Source organism: Terrapene carolina, unplaced genomic scaffold (genome assembly GCF_002925995.2).
Source record: "Terrapene carolina triunguis isolate 2854851 unplaced genomic scaffold, T_m_triunguis-2.0 Scaffold23, whole genome shotgun sequence".
NCBI lineage: Eukaryota > Metazoa > Chordata > Testudines > Emydidae > Terrapene > Terrapene triunguis.
In genome coordinates this window covers 7,074,795-7,092,535 of record NW_020664374.1, presented here as the reverse complement: position 1 = coordinate 7,092,535, position 17,741 = coordinate 7,074,795, and positions in this window count along the sequence as shown.

Below are 17,741 nucleotides of genomic sequence, written 5' to 3'. Positions count from 1 at the left end.
TTACAATTGTTTTCCAGCATATTTCAGTACACTTCCAAGAATGTATCCCTTTTCCATCAAAGGTCATTCCAAAGTTATAATAATAGGACTGTATGAGAAAATAAGATATATGTATATTATAATGGGAGCTGATAGTGACTTCTATATTTAGGTTTCCTAAAACTTCCATTATAAAAGATCCTTGCATCTTTTTTTTTAGACCCTCCAACTTTTCTATTGTTTGCAACCGCCCTTTGAAATTTGGCAGGGAGAAAGTCTTTAGGGTAGAGAAGTACATGATATTAGCTCCATGTAATTCCCTTCTCTAGTATGCATATGCAGGAAACTTGGGTAGGATGCCAAAACAGTAACCGAACATGAGCATTCTCATCCAAGATTCAACCCAGCATTAGCAACATATACTGTACTTAGAGTGTCAGGGAGCTATTGTTGGAACCCTAAAGGGGAGGATGGGGAAGGAGTGCTGGGCCAGACTCATGCCCCACACCCAGCACATTGATCCAGCAGTTCATTTCCGTTTCTGGAGCATAACACGAGGATGCTCTCTGTGGGAGAATAAGTGACACTGATTCACTGGGCTGGACTTTCCCCAACTGCCTGTTGGACTCAGCACATAATACCAGAAATTCATTCTCCATACTTCTGGAAAAACAATTTTCTCTTGCTGTCATCCACTGTAATTATCCCTGTAACTCATATGGTAGAAGCTTGTGATGGAGGTTCATGATTCAAGCTCTGTTGATGATGCTTGATGGAAGGGGTAGTTACAGTTTTATATAACAGAAATTTGTTTTTGCCTTTTCCTCTAAAAAAATCAGTGTAGGAAATCACGTTTTTTAAAAGGAATTTCAAATAAATGTATTTAGGTTGCATGCTCAAATACTCACAAGTTTGGAAATGCAAGATTTAAGGCTACCTATGGTGCTTTCTGTGTGTGTCTACGCCAGGGTTCTGAGCCAGACTGTGCCCTTTAGAAAATAACACTATACAAGTACTAAGCAATCAATCATCCACCTTAACTTCGCTCATACATCAGTTTACATCTGAAATTAAAGCATGTAGGTTTTTGTTTTTGTTTGTTTGTTTATTTAAAAAAAAATGTAACAGAAAAAAATCTGCAAGGGGTTATTTGTTCAGTTGAAAGACAGAAACAAGCATGAATGTTAGAGTATAAGGAATCTGCTGACCAGTAATAATCTTAGGAGTTCTGCACTAAGAATATGTAGATCTGGGGGGGGGAAAAATTGGCTGAAACAATTTTCTGGCAAAACTGGCAATACTGAACTATTTCATGAATTTGTGACGGCATAACAAAATTATGTAAAAAAAAACAAACAAACCCACAATTATGAAAAAAAAAACCCTTTCATTTCAATTATTTTGAAATGAAACATTTTGATCTTTTAGTCTGAAATGACTTTTGTTAAAAATAAGAAATCAGGTAAGAGTTGAAGAACTAGGTACTCAATGAGCAGGCATGTGGCTTAAAGAGGATTGTGAATAACAGAGAAGGGAAAAGTAGTCGATGGAGGAGAAATCATTAAAGACCAGATGTGTCTGTTCCACTAGGTCAATTTTCTGATTTTTTGAGTGAGCTACTGAGTAAACAGTTGGGATGCGTCTATTTCTATAGGTTCTCCAGCAAGACAAATGATTATATTCAGTTATTTTTCCTGATACATTATTCATTTTTATCATCAATTTTATTTAACTCAGGTGAATAATTCCCCTGCTGTTTTGTATGATCATCCACTATTATATATTCTTTCAAGCCCTTATTATACTTCTACTGTTCTGAAATTTTTTTGCCAAAGTAGGTTCCGGAGTCTTGGTTATAGCATACCTATTTATATGCATAATTCTATGCTAAACTGTAATGTTTCTTGATTGCTGTTATCAACCCATTCAATCAAGAAATATCATAGCTTAACACAGCAGTTTGCATAAAGACTAGGGGGGAAATCACCGTGGAAACTTCAGTCCAGTAAACAAAACTCTGATGCATTGTGTATATTTCCAGAATAGAGAGAAAAGGTGCAACTCTTCACCCTCAAATAAGACTCAAAATTGGTAGTAGATGGCACCATACAAAACTCCAGAGTATAGCAAAAATGTTTTCACTGTAGCATTTCACCTATATTTTCCTAAAATTGTTGTCATTTATCATTTTTTGACAATCTAATTTTTGAAGGGATAGTATATAAATGCTGATGATACAGAGGTGATGCAGATAGCATGCTGCTTTATTTTCTTCATTGATGGTTTTCAAAACTCTTCATTATTATTTTCCCTAATTGTACCTTCATATTGCTTTCTTTCAAACTTTGATCTAACTTACTGCTGTTCTTATATGCTTTGTTATTGCAGACTTTGTAAGCTGTTCCCCTTTAAATGGTTCCAATAACTGGAGTGTGTGTACTGTTGCACACATCAAAAAAAACTCCCAGAAATTTCTTTTCTTTTCCTCAAGAAACCTGACCACCTCATTTATAGCTCTGGTGTTAGAAAAAAATATCCTGATATATTGAAATTAAATCAAGGTACGCAGCTATTTAGGGTTTTACTTACTGCAGCCAATTAAACATGTTAATCACTATAATTGCAAAGACAAGTGCTTGCTATAGACATCTTATTGACAAGAATAAAATAATTTAATGAAAAGTCAATGACACCTGCTTATATTAGATAAATGAATGAACTATTTGAGGAAAGTTGGAGCAAACGGATGAAGTGATAAAAATAATTGACATAACTTTTATAATATTATGGGCTAAATCTCATTGAAACTGGAGGGGTGGGGGACGCGATAATAACCACCACCCTACTATTAAGATAGCTGTAAGAAAGAGTTACACTCCTTTATGAAACAATAGCAGCCTCCATCCCAACACAGGCACATGTCCATGCCCAAATGCACTGTGAGACCACTCAGGAATTTGAACCTTCTAGGAGAGGGAGTAGGATGGGTATTCTTTGGTACAGGTGTGTGTGAAAGAGAGACGGGGAGAAGCATAGGTGTAGTTTGACTTCTATATTTTGAGTGGGAGGCAGCTCCAGAAAGGCCAGCGGGGCCGTGCATGGGGGGCAAATTCCACATCTGTCCAAGGGTTGCAGTTTGGGGGTGATACAAAGGATTTTGAGCTGCTCTATTTTGTTTTCATGCACAGTACTGAAAAAATCTGCTTTGCCATCATTAACAGAAAATAGGAGGGGGAAAACAAAATAAAATTAATTAAAATTGGTAAGAAATAGGGTGGCAGCAATAGACCATAACCTTAAGATGCATAAGTTAACAAATAAGTATATATTAAAGAAATAAGGTGATGCCTTATAGTTTAAAAGTTTGGTAATTTTAAGCGTGCAATCAATGTTAGCTCACAGCTAAGGACAGTGAGATGGCAGTTCTAAACAGTTCAGCCATTAACTAATGTTTTGGTAGGCAGGGTGTGGACTGAGGTCAGGTAAAGATCATTCCAAAACTTCAGGGAGGGTCACCATAGATTTAGCAGTTGTGATTGATGTATAAGTGTGGACCAATCAGAGATGGTCTAAAGATGATTGGAAGATAGGTATGTTAATGCCAGGATTGAAATATAAGCCAATCATAACAGGCCAAAAACTATATGAAGGAGTGAGCAGGCAGGTAAAAGTTAGTTGGTTAGGAGCAGGAGAAGAAGAAGGAGAAGATAAGAGACACCTAAAAGGGTAAAGAACAGCAAATAAAAGACCTGAAGGAAGAAGCAAATGCAGGGTGGCAGTGGCAGCAGCAGCAGCAGCGGTGTTGCTGGGACAGAACAAAAGGACCCTGACAGAACAGAGGGAAAGAAAAGCCTGCAGACAGACAGTAAGCATGTCAGCCATAGTATAGGATATAGAATAGAAATAGGATTAATGAATGTGTGTGCTTGGGATAATAAAGTTGGATGTCTCTGTAGTGGGGTGGCTGCCCCACTCCATGAGAAAAAGGGCTGGGACAGTCCAGAGAGGCTGCACAGACCAGCAGCCAATCAACAAAGGCCTGTAGACAGTCAATCAGGGCAAAGAAAGAGGCAGCCAATCAGGGCTGGGCTGGGCCCTATATAAAGGCTGCCTAGCAAAGGAGAGGGCAGTCTCTCCCTGACAAGCAAGGGAGAAGGACTGGCTCCAGAGGGAAGCAGGTAGCACCTTGGATAGAGCAGTGCTGGGAAGGCTCAGGGGAGCAGGGGAGAGCTCCGGCCCAGTTACGTGCCAGGCTGTGGCCCCTGCTAAAAAGAGTTGAGAAGGTGCATGGGGCCAAAGGGGAAGTGGCCCAGGGAAGATAGGTGGACAAGAGGGGAGAGACGGAGGGCAGAGGGTGGCTGCTGCTAGAGGGTCCCTGGGTCAGGACCCAGAGTAATGGGTGGGCCTTGGTCCCCCCCTTGCACTGCATCTGGCCATGGAGGAGTGTGGTCGAGACAGACTGCAACTTGCCCCTGAAGTGAGTGGCTAGACTTTGGGGTTATGGTTGGCCCCTGAGACAGGTGCAAGCCGAAGGACTGCCGTTAACAACCCCCTTCCGGAGGGGGTGAGAATGGAGTAGTGGGCGCTGCTGGAGGAGAGTGTCCTGAAGCGGACACTGCTGAGCGGGGAGCAAAGTAGTTCCCAAATCAGCAGAGCAGACAATGGGTGAGACACCATGCACAGAGGGCGCTCCACAGCTGACAAGAGCTAATTCCCAGAGCAACCAGCAGGAGGTGCCAATGGTGGTGAGTGTAGACCCAATTACAGTCTCTGTGTGTATATTTGTTATTGTGTATAAAATTTAAAGTATATTAAGATTCCTGTCAGTATCCTGCATATGATTGATCATGTGCAGAACATAATCACTTAAGGCATTCCGACTGTATCACATTACAGCCTTGTGAACTTTAGCTTGTATACGTGTGTGAAGGGATTTTTTGTTAATGTTTTAGGTTAGGTTTTGATTAATTGTATTAGGAAAGATTGGTTACACTAAATAAAGGAAACACTTTGTTTTGGAAAAGTACTGCGTGAGTTTCAGTCCTTTGAGTGGAGGGCTGTATCTGTGTCCTCCCAGTGGTGAACAGATTTAGTCTGTTCTGGGAAGTTTCCTGAAGGGCATAGGGAGATCTCTGGCAATTTCACTAGGGTGGGCCCCCTCCTTTCACCCTGCAAGAACAGATTAATAGGTTAGCATCTGAAGCAATCAATAGGAGGGCTACTTTGGGATCCCTGAATCCTTTCTTGAGGCAACAGAGTGGCAACGTCCAAACTGTGACCATAGGGAGAAGCAGGAGAAACACAGAAAAGCAGACAAAGAAAAGGAGCAAAAAAGACGGACAACAGCCTAAGCAATTATTGAGAGTGTAGCCCTGAGAAAAATCGTAGTGTGAGAGTTGAATGCTGCCTAAAAGGGGCTTGGAGCTATAAGCAAACAAGCTATCTCCTGTTGTTTGATTCCTTCTGGAACAGGAATCTGTACATTGTTTGTAAATAAACAGGGTTGTATTAAAGAGACCTGGATCCACCATCAATTTCCTTTCCTACTGAAACAACCTGCAGGCCCTTAAACTTTGGCTAACTTTTCCGGTCAAAAGGGATAACAACATAACACATCAATGAATAACTGATACTGCTACCCCTCTGCTGTGTTCTCTTATAGTGTATATTTGGGATTCTCTCTTTCAATATTTTAGTAAGAAAATAACCTGTACTGGCAGTAATTCTACTTATCTTCAATAAATGTTAACTGAACTTAGAAATATTGCCCTGAACTCACTGTTCTTTGTTTCAGTCAGGGATGCAAAAGTAAGTGTTCCACTTTTTCTTTTCCTTGGTTCATCAAGAGCTTTTTTGTTTTTATTCTTTGTTCCCTTCCAATAACACGAACAATTCTAATGTGAACTCCAGAGTTCTCATATTCAGACATGAAAGGGACAAAATTTGAGAAAAGTGGTAGTTGGATTTTTATTTTTATTAAAGAAAACAGAAAAAAAAAATTATAATTATGACTTGTGAGAGTATGAGAAATCTAGATTTGGAACCAGGGAAACAAAAGATGACTTTAAAATAGTCTAGTGTCAAGGTTATTTCTTAACATGCACAGATCACACTGATTACATGTTAAATTTTCCTTCACTAAGCCCTGAGCAAGACACCAGCAAAAATAGTTGGTTAGTTGGGTTTTTCAGTAGACCAGTGCAGAAGGTCAAAAAGCAGAAGCCTACTGGGAAAAGACTAGGCTTGGCAGATTTATATGCATCGTTGCTTGGTTTCTGAACGTTGCCTGAGGAAGATAACATGGGTTATGGATGGCAGTTATTACTGGAGATGCATTACAACTAAGATCCGAGGCTTATTGTGTCATCAATTTTTAAACAGAACTGGCCATTGAAATTAGTGGGGAGTTCTGATTAAAAATTGATTGCACACTAAGCCCCCAGGGAAATAGACATCCCTTGTAGATACCTTTTCAGTAGAAACAACTGTAATCCACTGATTTGAAAAAAAGGCCCTCATTCTTTAATTTCACAATGTAAAGCACCATTTGTACTGAGCTGCAGTAGCTATGTCACATTCCAGGAATATAAAATGTAATACCGTATATTATATAAAATATATGGGGGAACTAATTGACACTTAGTTCATGGTGCCCTGGTTTAGTGCTACCTCACTAATGCACATCACTATATTGTTAGTGCTGACTTCCTAAAATTCCCGTATTTTCTCTGAAGTGATCCCTTCTGTGCTGGAAAACCTAAACACCAGAATGTTCCCATATTAAAATACCCTCCTACCAAAATGTTCTATGGCCAAAGAATCAGGTTTAAAGCTATCAGAGAAACTAATACAGTATATAATGTTGAAGATGCTCTCCACTTCAGTTAACTGATGTGAGTAATGCTCTAATGTGCATTTAATACATGCTAAAAAGGCACTTTTCAACAGCTCACTTATTTAAATATTTGCAACAAATTTAACGGCACAACTGGCAACTTCAGCAATATCATCTTCTAGGTCAGAGGGTCTCAAAACTTCATTGCACTGCGACCGCCTTCTGACAACAAAAATTACTCTAGGACCCCAGAAGGGAGAACTGAAGCTTGAGCTCTAGGTGGGGGTGGGAGCAAAGCTGAAGCCCAAGGGTTTCAGCCCCATGTAGTTGGCCTATAACCTGAGTCCCGCCACCCACAGCTGAAGGTTTCGGATTCAGCCTCAGGCAGTGGGGCTCAGGCTCCAGGCTTAGGCCCCAGCAAGTTTAAGCTAGCCCTGGTGACCCACTTTGGGGTCCCAACCCACAGTTTGAGAACCACTGTTCTAGGTTGTTCAAATCTTGGTGCTTCTCCGCTATAAGTCCCACTTCTGTCTGTCTAGAGTGTCCCTACTCATAGAAGTGAGGCCTCAGAGGGATTGTTCTGAGAGTGGAGTTTGCCACCACATGGAACAAAGTGTCGAGCCTGTACTCAAATTCCATGTATTTCAAAAAGAACAGGAGTACTTGTGGCACCTTAGAGACTAACAAATTTATTAGAGCATAAGCTTTTGTGGGCTACAGCCCACTTCTTCGGATGCATATAGAATGGAACATATATTGAGGAGATATATGTACACACATACAGAGAGCATGAACAGGTGGGAGTTGTCTTACCAACTCTGAGAGGCCAATTAAGTAAGAGAAAAAAAACTTTTGAAGTGATAATCAAGATAGCCCAGTACAGACAGTTTGATAAGAAATGTGAGAATACTTACAAGGGGAGATAGATTCAATGTTTGTAATGGCTCAGCCATTTCCAGTCCTTATTCAATCTTAAATTGATTGTATCTAGTTTGCATATCAATTCCAGCTCAGCAGTCTCTCGTTGGAGTCTGGTTTTGAAGTTTTTCTGTTGTAAAATAGCCACCCGCAGGTCTGTCATTGAATGACCAGACAGGTTAAAGTGTTCTCCCACTGGTTTTTGAGTATTATGATTCCTGATGTCAGATTTGTGTCCATTAATTCTTTTGGTAAGACAACTCCCACCTGTTCATGCTCTCTGTATGTGTGTATATATATCTCCTCAATATATGTTCCATTCTATATGCATCCGAAGAAGTGGGCTGTAGCCCATGAAAGCTTATGCTCTAATAAATTTGTTAGTCTCTAAGGTGCCACAAGTACTCCTGTTCTTTTTGCGGATACAGACTAACACGGCTGCTACTCTGAAACCTGTCATGTATTTCAAGAGATCAGTGGGAAGCCAGGACTATCTTTGTGGGTGCTATATGCTTTTTCTGTAGCAACTCAGCATCCCAGACAATTCCTGACCCCTGGCTTGTCCTCTGGCAGTGCACAATCCTTTGGAGCCTCACTGTTGCTATGGTTTCTGCAGCTTTCACCTACCTTGGGTAACACACTGTGGAAGAGGCCTGGTGAAAAATTAACATAACCTGGGTCTGTTTTATCTCCCCACCTTGATCTCTGCAGGGCAGATTTCCTCTTGCACTCCCTTTTTGTTGCATGGATCCCCAGAACCATACACAGTCCATGGGGACGGGGGGAGTGGGGAATGGCTGCTGCCACAGAGGCACCGAAACCTTTTGTTTTTATTTTTTGTTCTCAAAGATGAGGTGTGGTTAATTTGTAGAGTGTCATCTCTGCTAGAAGACCCTGGGTAATATAATCATGGCCAGTGTATTTAGTATCTGGAATCATAACAGAACTGAAGACAGCAAAAGGAAACTAACTACAACATGACTCATACTAAATAAGTACATTTTAAACAGATAATACTTCTGCTAAATATAAGGATAGAACAGTTTTTCTTTTTGTTTTGAATAGTTGGGCTCTCTGAATGACTATTTAAATAGAGATGCAAAAATATAAGTGCACAGTATTTAGGAGAACAAATGTGGCAAATATAGGGTTGCCAGGCGTCTGGTTTTTGACTGGAATGCTCGGTCGAAAAAGGACCCGGGCGGCTCCAGTCAGCACTCCTGACTGGGTCATTAAAAGTCTGGGTGATGGCACAGCGGGGCTAAGGCAGGCTCTTTGCCTGCCCTGGCTCCACACAGCTCCTGGAAGCAGCTGGCAGTCCCTGCAGAACAAATGTTTCCCCTTGTGTTTGGAAGAAGAAAATTGTGCCATTTGCCTATGGTTGCCAACTTTCTAATCGCACAAAACTGAACACCCCTGCCCCTCCCTTGCCCTGCCCCTTCTCCAAGGCCCCCACCCCCACTCACTCCATCCCCCCTTCTGCCATCACATCACTGGGCTCGGGCAGGGGGTTGAGGTGTAGGAGGGGGTGAGGGCTCCAGCTGTGGGTGTGGGCTCTGGGATGGGTCTGAGGATGAGGGGTTTGGGGTACCAGAGGGGGTTCAGGGCTGAGGGAGGGGTTTGGGGTGTGGGACGGGGATCAGGACATGGGCTCCAGCTGGGCAGCGCTTACCTCAGGCAGATCCTGGTTGGTTGGCGCAGAGGGGCTAAGGCAGGCTCCCTGTCTGCCCTGGCTCCACGCAGCTCCTGGAAGCAGCGGTCATGTCCCCATGGCCCCTAGGCCGAGGGGCCAGGGGGCTCTGCGTGCTGCCCAAGCCTACAGGTGCCACGCCCCCGTAACTCCCATTGGCCACAGTTCCCAGCCAATGGGAGCTGCAGAGCCGGTGCTGGAAGCGGGGGCAGTGCATGGAGCTTCCCTGATCACCCCTGCGCCTAGAGACTGCAGGGACATGCCAGCTGCTTCCAGGAGCTGTGTGGAGCCAGGGCAGGCAAAGACCCTGTCTTAGCCCCGCTGTGCCATCACCCAGACTTTTAATGACCCAGTCAGCAGTGCTGACTGGAGCCGCCCGGGTCCTTTTTCGACCGGGCATTCCGGTCAAAAACCAGATGCCTGGCAACCCTATATTTGCCACTTTTGCAGAATAGCAAAAAATGTTGGTATTTAGTTGAAACAAACCAAAATTTTGTCATCCTTTCTATAGTGCAAAATCTGTCACAGTGCAGTATTTCTATTGCAATGAGACAGGAAAAGTATTTTCATGGTCTCATTTAGGGTTTGATGCAAAGCCCGTGGAAGGTAACAGAATGATTCTTATGATGTGTCTGCACTGCAGCTTTAAGCATGCTCCCAGCCTGTGTAGACAGAAACATGCTAGCTCTGTGAGCTTTAGTGAGCTAAAATATCAGTGAGGACATTGTCGTGTGGGAGGCAGCTCGGTCTAGCCATCTGAGTTGAGACCCAGAGGGTTAGGAAAGCTTGGACTCAGGCAACTAGCCCAAGCTCCTGCCCATGCTGCAGTGTCCACACTGCTATTTTTAATGCACCAGTTCAAGCAGAGTTACTGCACGTCTGTTCACCTGGGCAGTGAGGCATGCTACCAGCTGCACTGTAGACATACCCCTACTGACTTCCCAGGTCCAAAGCTACTGAAAACAGCTTTTTTCTTTTAGTGTGAGGAAATTTGTGAGAGTTTTTCTCATTCTCCTTGACATATTTGACTAGAATTAATCCTACTTTGCTTTTTCGTTGCCCTTGTCTTGTCCCCTTGAGCCTTGACTCTGAATTTTCTCCATTTCCAACACAGGTTTGCTTTTATCCACAGCAATTTTAGCAGCCCCTTGTGCATCTACATTGACTGATTTGTATTTCTTACATTCTTTTCTGAGAGGAATTGTAGTTAGCTGTGCCTTAATCATAGTCTCTTTGAGGATTTGCCAGAATGCTTCCAAACTGGTATATTATAATACATTGCACCTTGTACATTGGCTTTCTTAATTCACCAGAATTTCATTTCCTGAAATCTAATGTCCTTATAGAGCTGCGTTATATGATCCTATTCATTATTATGATGAATACAAGTATCTCACGGTCACTGCTTCCAAGCTTCTCAGTCATTTCCTCCCTGTCAGTAAGAAGTGTCTCTTCTTATGGACTTTGCTCTCTGGAACATAATAGTCTCCCTCTGTGTAATTTAGTAACCTTTTTAATGTGTTACCCCACATATAACTGGGTAAATAAAATTCCCCGTGGACTTGATTCCTATGGACCTGGTTGTAGTTACCTGGAGCCCTTCCATTGACTTGAGTGAGCTTTGGGTCAGGCCCATGAGAGCAGTATCTTGCACTAACTCCATAGGTTAGTCTGAAAACTAATTCTAAGGGCTTGCTAACTGTTACTAGGCTGATTAGTTCTAAAAAAAAGTCAGCATTTGTCAACAGTTACGACATGATGGAATCTTAGGTTCAATCTATACTGCAATTAAAAAACCTGCAACACCAAGTCTCAGAGCCCAGGTCATCTGATTTGGGTTCATGGGGCTTGGGCTGTGGGACTAAAAGAAGCAATGTATATATTTGGGCTTTGGCTGGAGCCCAGGCTCTGAGACCCTTGTTCCTCGTGGGATCTCAGAACCCAGACTCTACCAGAGCCTTTAACATCTACACTGCAATTATATAGCCCTGCAGCCCAAGCCCTATGACCCCAAGTTAACTGACCTGGACCAGACATGGGTGAGCCATAGGTCTTTTATTACAATATAGACATACACAGAGACTATACGCAGTTTCCTCCTTTAATTAGTTAGGAGTTATTTATGCAGGTATTTCCAACACACTTGTCTCCATAATGTCTATGTGCTACGTATCTGTAGAAATTATTGACAAATGCTGACATTCTAGTGGCTTCTACTGTTCTATTTTGGCACTGATGAGGATTGGTTCATTGAATGTTCCTATATACTATTTAGATTTGTAGTGATGAGTCCTCATGTTTTGTTTTAATTACCTTTGTAGTCATACAGTCAGGGCAGAAGGTATTTATGCAAAGGAAATGGAGATAATTATTTTAGCTTGATAATGTCACAAATGAACAGAGGAAACTGGGAAATTGGAAAATACTCCATATTTCTATAGACAGAAAACCAAAGCCAGTGTTGCTGCTTATTTTTATCAATGCAAAGTCAAAACACAAATAATAAGCATATGCTACATACCGAACAGCTCATTTGCAACATTCAACTAGCAAAGAAACTAACAAAGAAAATAGCAACTAGCATTTAACTAGCAAAGAAAATACATAAATACATTCTTTAGATTTATAAAAGAGGTGGTCCTGTTGCAGATCTACTTGATTGAACTGGAAAACCAATTAAAACTCTCCTGTAGACCTGGTTAGTATAGTATGGTATAGCATGGCCTAAACAAGCTGAATGTGAATCAAAATAATTGAACTCATACTTAGAGATTTAGGCAATGTCTGTGATAAGCTCCTGCTCTGGGAGCCCAATTGTCAGAGTAGTAATAATAAGAGCTGGCCAGTGGCAATGGGTATTTTGCATTCTCAGTGATTGTCCTTGGAACAAGGACAGCTGGAAGGGATTGTCAAACACCCCACAGTGCAGGAGCTTGGATCTTGGAGCAGGGAAAGAGTCAGTCCATAAATAGCTGTCCCAGAAAGTATCAATTTGCCCAAATCTCTCTCACCTTCCAGCTAGCAGTTCATTTGCTGCCTGAAGTGATAAACCATCTGAATTTCCTCTCCCTAGAGACCTGATACATGCACCCACAGGTTCCACTTCCAATGAAAATTGCTTTTGTCAGCCACCTACGATATGTCTACATGGGGATAAAAGACCTACAGCTAGCCCAAGTCAGCTGACTTGTGCTCACAGAGCTCAGGCTGTGGGGCTAAAATTTGCTGTGTAGATGTTCGGGTTCAGGCCTGAGCTCTGGGGCCATCCACCTTTGCAGGGTCCCAGAGCTTGCGTGCCAGCCCGAGCCTGAACTTCTACACAGCAATTTTGCAGCCACAGAGCCTGAATCCCGCAAGTCCAAGTTAGCTGACCTGGGCCAGCTGCAGGTTTTTTATCCATGTGTAGACATTTCCCTACTCTATGAACTACTCCCTATACCAACACTAACCTGCATCAGTTGCTAACCCCTCCCACAGCAATGACAAGTGCTCTTGCAGAGCCTCCCAAGCCTCACCCATTTCAAACTGAGACAACTTGAGAAAACTGGATTATATGCAAGAGCAAAGGGGTAGGTGAATGCAAAAGCAGCTGGCTTTGTATTATTTAAAAGTAGGTACCAGGCAGAGTACCAGGAAAACAGAGTTCACAGCACAAACAGAGAAAATATGAAGAGTGGTGATATTTAATACTAAACAAATGGCATCCATGTACAACTATTTATTTTTAGTGTAAGGGAGATTATTTACTATAAATATTTCTGGAAATAGTGTTTAAAAAATCCCTCCTGTCACAGTGTAATTCTATGTTTAATACTGGAAGAGTGGTATTTTATATAGAGCTGGGTGAATAACTGAATTTTGGATTTTCTGGCCATTCCAAAAATTGAGGGGGGAGGAGGGGAAAGGTTCAGCCCAAATTGAGTGTCATTCTTCCCCCGTACCCGCAAGAACTATTCAAGTAGTTTATACAAAGTGGGCTAGCTTCAAAAGGAGAGACTGAGAAAGAACCCATCCCAGAGTACCCTATAGCCCAGGGGTCGGCAACGTTCGGTACGCGGCTCGCCAGGGTAAGCACCCTAGCAGGCCGGGCCAGTTTATTTACCTGCTGACACAGCAGGTTCGGCCGATTGCGGCCCCCACTCGCCGCAGTTTGCCGTCCTGGGCCAATGGGGGCGGCGGGAAGCCGCGGCCAACACATCCCTCGGCCCACGCCACTTCCCGCCACCCCCATTGGCCCGGGACAGCGAACCGCGGCCAGTGGGGGCCGCGATCGGCTGAACCTGCTGCGTCAGCAGGTAAATAAACTGGCCCGGCCCACTAGGGTGCTTACCCTGGCGAGCCGCGTGCCAAACGTTGCCGACCCCTGCTATAGCCCAATGGCTAGGAGTCTCATCTATAATGTGGGAATACCAAATTCAAATTCGTACTAAATTGGTTATTAAGTTATCCATACACAGTGAAACAGTTTCAACATGACAGATTGAAAATTGCTCATATGAGGATATCCCACAGCCCAGTGGCTAAAACAGGCCTAAATTCAATCCTTGCTCCATATCAGGTAGAAATGAGGTGAGTATTCTAATCAGTGGATACCACCACCTCTTACCTTCATTGTGAATAGTTCCTAAGTCCTCCCAAGCATTATTTGGCAAATTCATGTCAAATTCACAAATAGTTTCAAATCAACTAAAACTGCATTTTTCTGCACGTAAACTAAGAATCTGGAAAATTTCACCCTGTTCTAATCCTATGCTTATTTCTATCATTTTTAATAAAATTCTAATTTTTATAGAATGGACAAATGATCAACAGCAGCAAGTTCTTCTGTTCTTTGCTGACAGACTATTTAATTTGTTAATATGCTTTGAAGAAGAAAAATACTATTTTCATTTAGATAGTAAAATTGGTTATTGGCTTAGCATTTCACTGGAGATCTTCCCATTAGTGATCCATGAGATCTAAATGAGATATTAATTTATATTTCAGCGACCTGTTGAAATATTATTGCCTGTTTTACAGGAATGCATGAATACCATGATGGGCACCAACTAAGAATTGTGAGTTTCATTTATTGCGAGTTATTTTTAGTCAAAGGAAAACACATAGTGTAAGGATATTTTAGGCTACAAACTTCTAAGTGGCTGATGTATGTCTGTATTGTGCTGTATAATTTTAATTAAAAATTCTGAGTTCCCTTTATTTCTACAAAATATATTTGTGGGGCGCTATTGAATTTGTTATCAAGAGGTAAACCAGGATATGTGCTTTGAAATAAGATTCCAAATAAGGTAAGAACTGTGTGCTTGTCACTTACAGATGATAGGAAGGCACTGCAATAACTTTTGAAGGGTGCCTAGAAACCCTTGTTCAGATGCAACTCCTGCATCATATGATTATAATTTGATTTTCTGGGATCTCCAGCAGGCATTGGGTATAGGACTGATCCACAAGGTTCTATGTACTCTATGTCACAGTTTCAGAGTAACTGCAACTTATCTCCCCCTGCATGGTGTACTCCAGGAGACCTTAAGTCTCTAGCCATCACCTGTCTCTAGACAGGACCGTTGTCCCACTCCTTGCTGACTGGGGGTTGTAAGGCTGAATGGCTCCCTGTCTTACACTGCAATATCAACTCTTCCCCAGCAAGCCAATCTGCTTAATGGCCAGCACCTTTGTGTTGCTTTCTCTGAGGGCTGTCAACAGTGTATTGCCAGTAGCTACCAGTTAACACAAAGCTCCATCTAAGCAATCACATTTATTCTTAAGGTGAAAGAATATATTAAACAATAAACATTCCTATATACATGCTAAATCCATCAGTCTTCTGAGGCCTACTAGGCCAAAGTATTTCCAACCCGTCTGCAAGGGGTGGAGTCCACCATGTCTGTTTCCTAAATCAAAAAGAAGGCCTTGAGTCAGTTTAAACCCAGCCTTTTTATATAAAAAGGATTTTCTATTGGTCTCTGTAAATCCCAGTTTGAATCAGTATTTGCAAGCCTCCCCGGGGGTGGTACCTATATAGAAGGGTTTATAACTTCACCTTAGTCACCCCCCACTGTTCTTAGTTCCTGGAGAAGTTGTGGTAACCCTTCTCCCCCACGGCCCACAGTGATACATAAACTTAATACAATAAATATGTGGAGATATACCTATCTCATAGAACTGGAAGGGACCCTGAAAGAAAGGTCATTAAGTCCAACCCCCTGCCTTCACTAGTAGGACCAAGTACTGATTTTGCCCCAGATCCCTGGGTGGCCCCCTCAAGGATTGAGCTCATAAGCTTGGGTTTAGCAGGCCAATGCTCAAACCACTAAGCTATCCCTCCCCCCATAGTCCACAAAGACATTGCATGGGATTACAATATCTGTTATACACTCAAATCCCATTGCCTTGATTAGAAGATTAAAGTGTTCAGCAATTCCATGAAGCACCTCAGAACTTTGTAGGACTCAGCCTCTTTCTGACTACGTAGGGAAAATAACAAGGAAAAAAAATATATATTTCTACCTTTATTTCCCCTCAGGTTTTCTAAATGGTAGGGAGTTTATACTCCAAACCTTTCTAAATTTCAGTTGGGCAGTAGTTATAATTTGACTATTTCAAACCCTGCTTGTGGTTTCCAGTGAATATGGTGTCCTCTTTCTCTGCCCTATATAGAGGTTTCCAGTGAATATGGTGTCCTCTTTCTCTGCCCTTTTTATAGGGCAGAGAAAGAGGACACCATATTCACTGGAAACCACAAGCAGGGTTTGAAATAGTCAAATTATAACTACTGTGTGTGTGTGTGTGTATATATATCTATATCTAGATTTGAGATTCTTCTGGATGAAGTAATCAGAGTATAGTTATCATTATAAATTGATTAATTGAAAGGAAAATGTCAAATACCTATTTTAAATGATCTATACTCACCAATTTTTGCAATAATTTCTCATATGCTTGAAAATAAAATGCATTTAGTTACCAATTGGTCTGTCCGTTAGGCAATAAGAATTTTTCCTGTGGAGCTGAAATTAACATGGCCATTTCCTTCTAATATTAGTTAAGCACTACAGCTGCTGTAGAACCAGTAGAAGGACCACAAGGAGTAAATGTTTCCTTACTTGAAACTGATGTCTTCCTTCTCCCTCCCATGATCAGGGAAGAAGATCCATGCCAGTACAAGCAATCATTGTCAGATGAAAGATGGACACAAAACGTTAGATCCACAAGGTTTTAGGCTTCTCTCTCTCTCTCTCTCTGAATTTTTACATTGGCTCACATGTAGTGTTAATTAACAGTTATTTTTAACTGTCAGATGTCTTCAGACTTTTAACAACTGAGTTTATAATACATCTACAGTATACTGGAGATTATGTTAATCTTTCTTAGAATTTGAATCAAGGTTTGTAACCATCATCATATTGTTCCAAGGTCAAGATAACCAATCTATAAACATAGCATGGATCCTTCCTAGATAAGAATTGATTGAGTTAAGAAGAATAATTCCACTGTGTTGACTATAATTTTGGAAAGACTAGTCCTTTCTTCCTGTTCACAATATAGAGCTGGTCAAGTACTGCCAAAAAAACAGAATCTGTGAACACTCATTCAAAATTGAAATGGATATTTGTGCACGTGAGTCTTTGGGGTAGATTTCTGTGCCCTTGCAGAACTCCAGGTGGATGGAACGTGGTTCCATGTTGACGCAGAGATCCACCTGGACAGATCCTGTTACTGGATCTGGCCCTTATTCATCAGCATTCATACAAACAGGCTTTTGTTGACACTAGTGTTTCAGAAATACCTGTTCTTTGGGTACATTTACATTCAATCAAAGGTTTTATCTCTATTTGTCATTTCTAAATTGTTATTCTCTAATCCAAAAACTTTGTAATTCAACTGAAAGCATAAATAACTTACTGTATAGATGAAGTGGGAGGGATAGCTCAGTGGTTTGTGCATTGGCCTGCCAAACCCAGGGCTGTGAGCTCAATCCTTGAGAGGGCCACTTAGGGATCTGGGCCAAAAACCAGTACTTGGTCCTGCTAGTGAAGGCAGCGGGCTGGACTCAATGATCTTTAAGGATCCCTTCCAGTTCTTTGAGATAGGTGTATGTCTCACATATAAGTGAACAATTTCACAAACACCCCATAAGCTTAAATTTGTTCACATAAACTATTCATCAACTACTGATGAATCTGCAGGAGTCAGGATTAGTTTTTGAATGACTCACAAACAGAACAAGGGCTACATTTGTCAGATAATTGATTTGCCCTTAATTACCATTTTGGTCAATATCTTTGTTACAGGGCCTAGGTGTTAACCCTTTATTTTTTC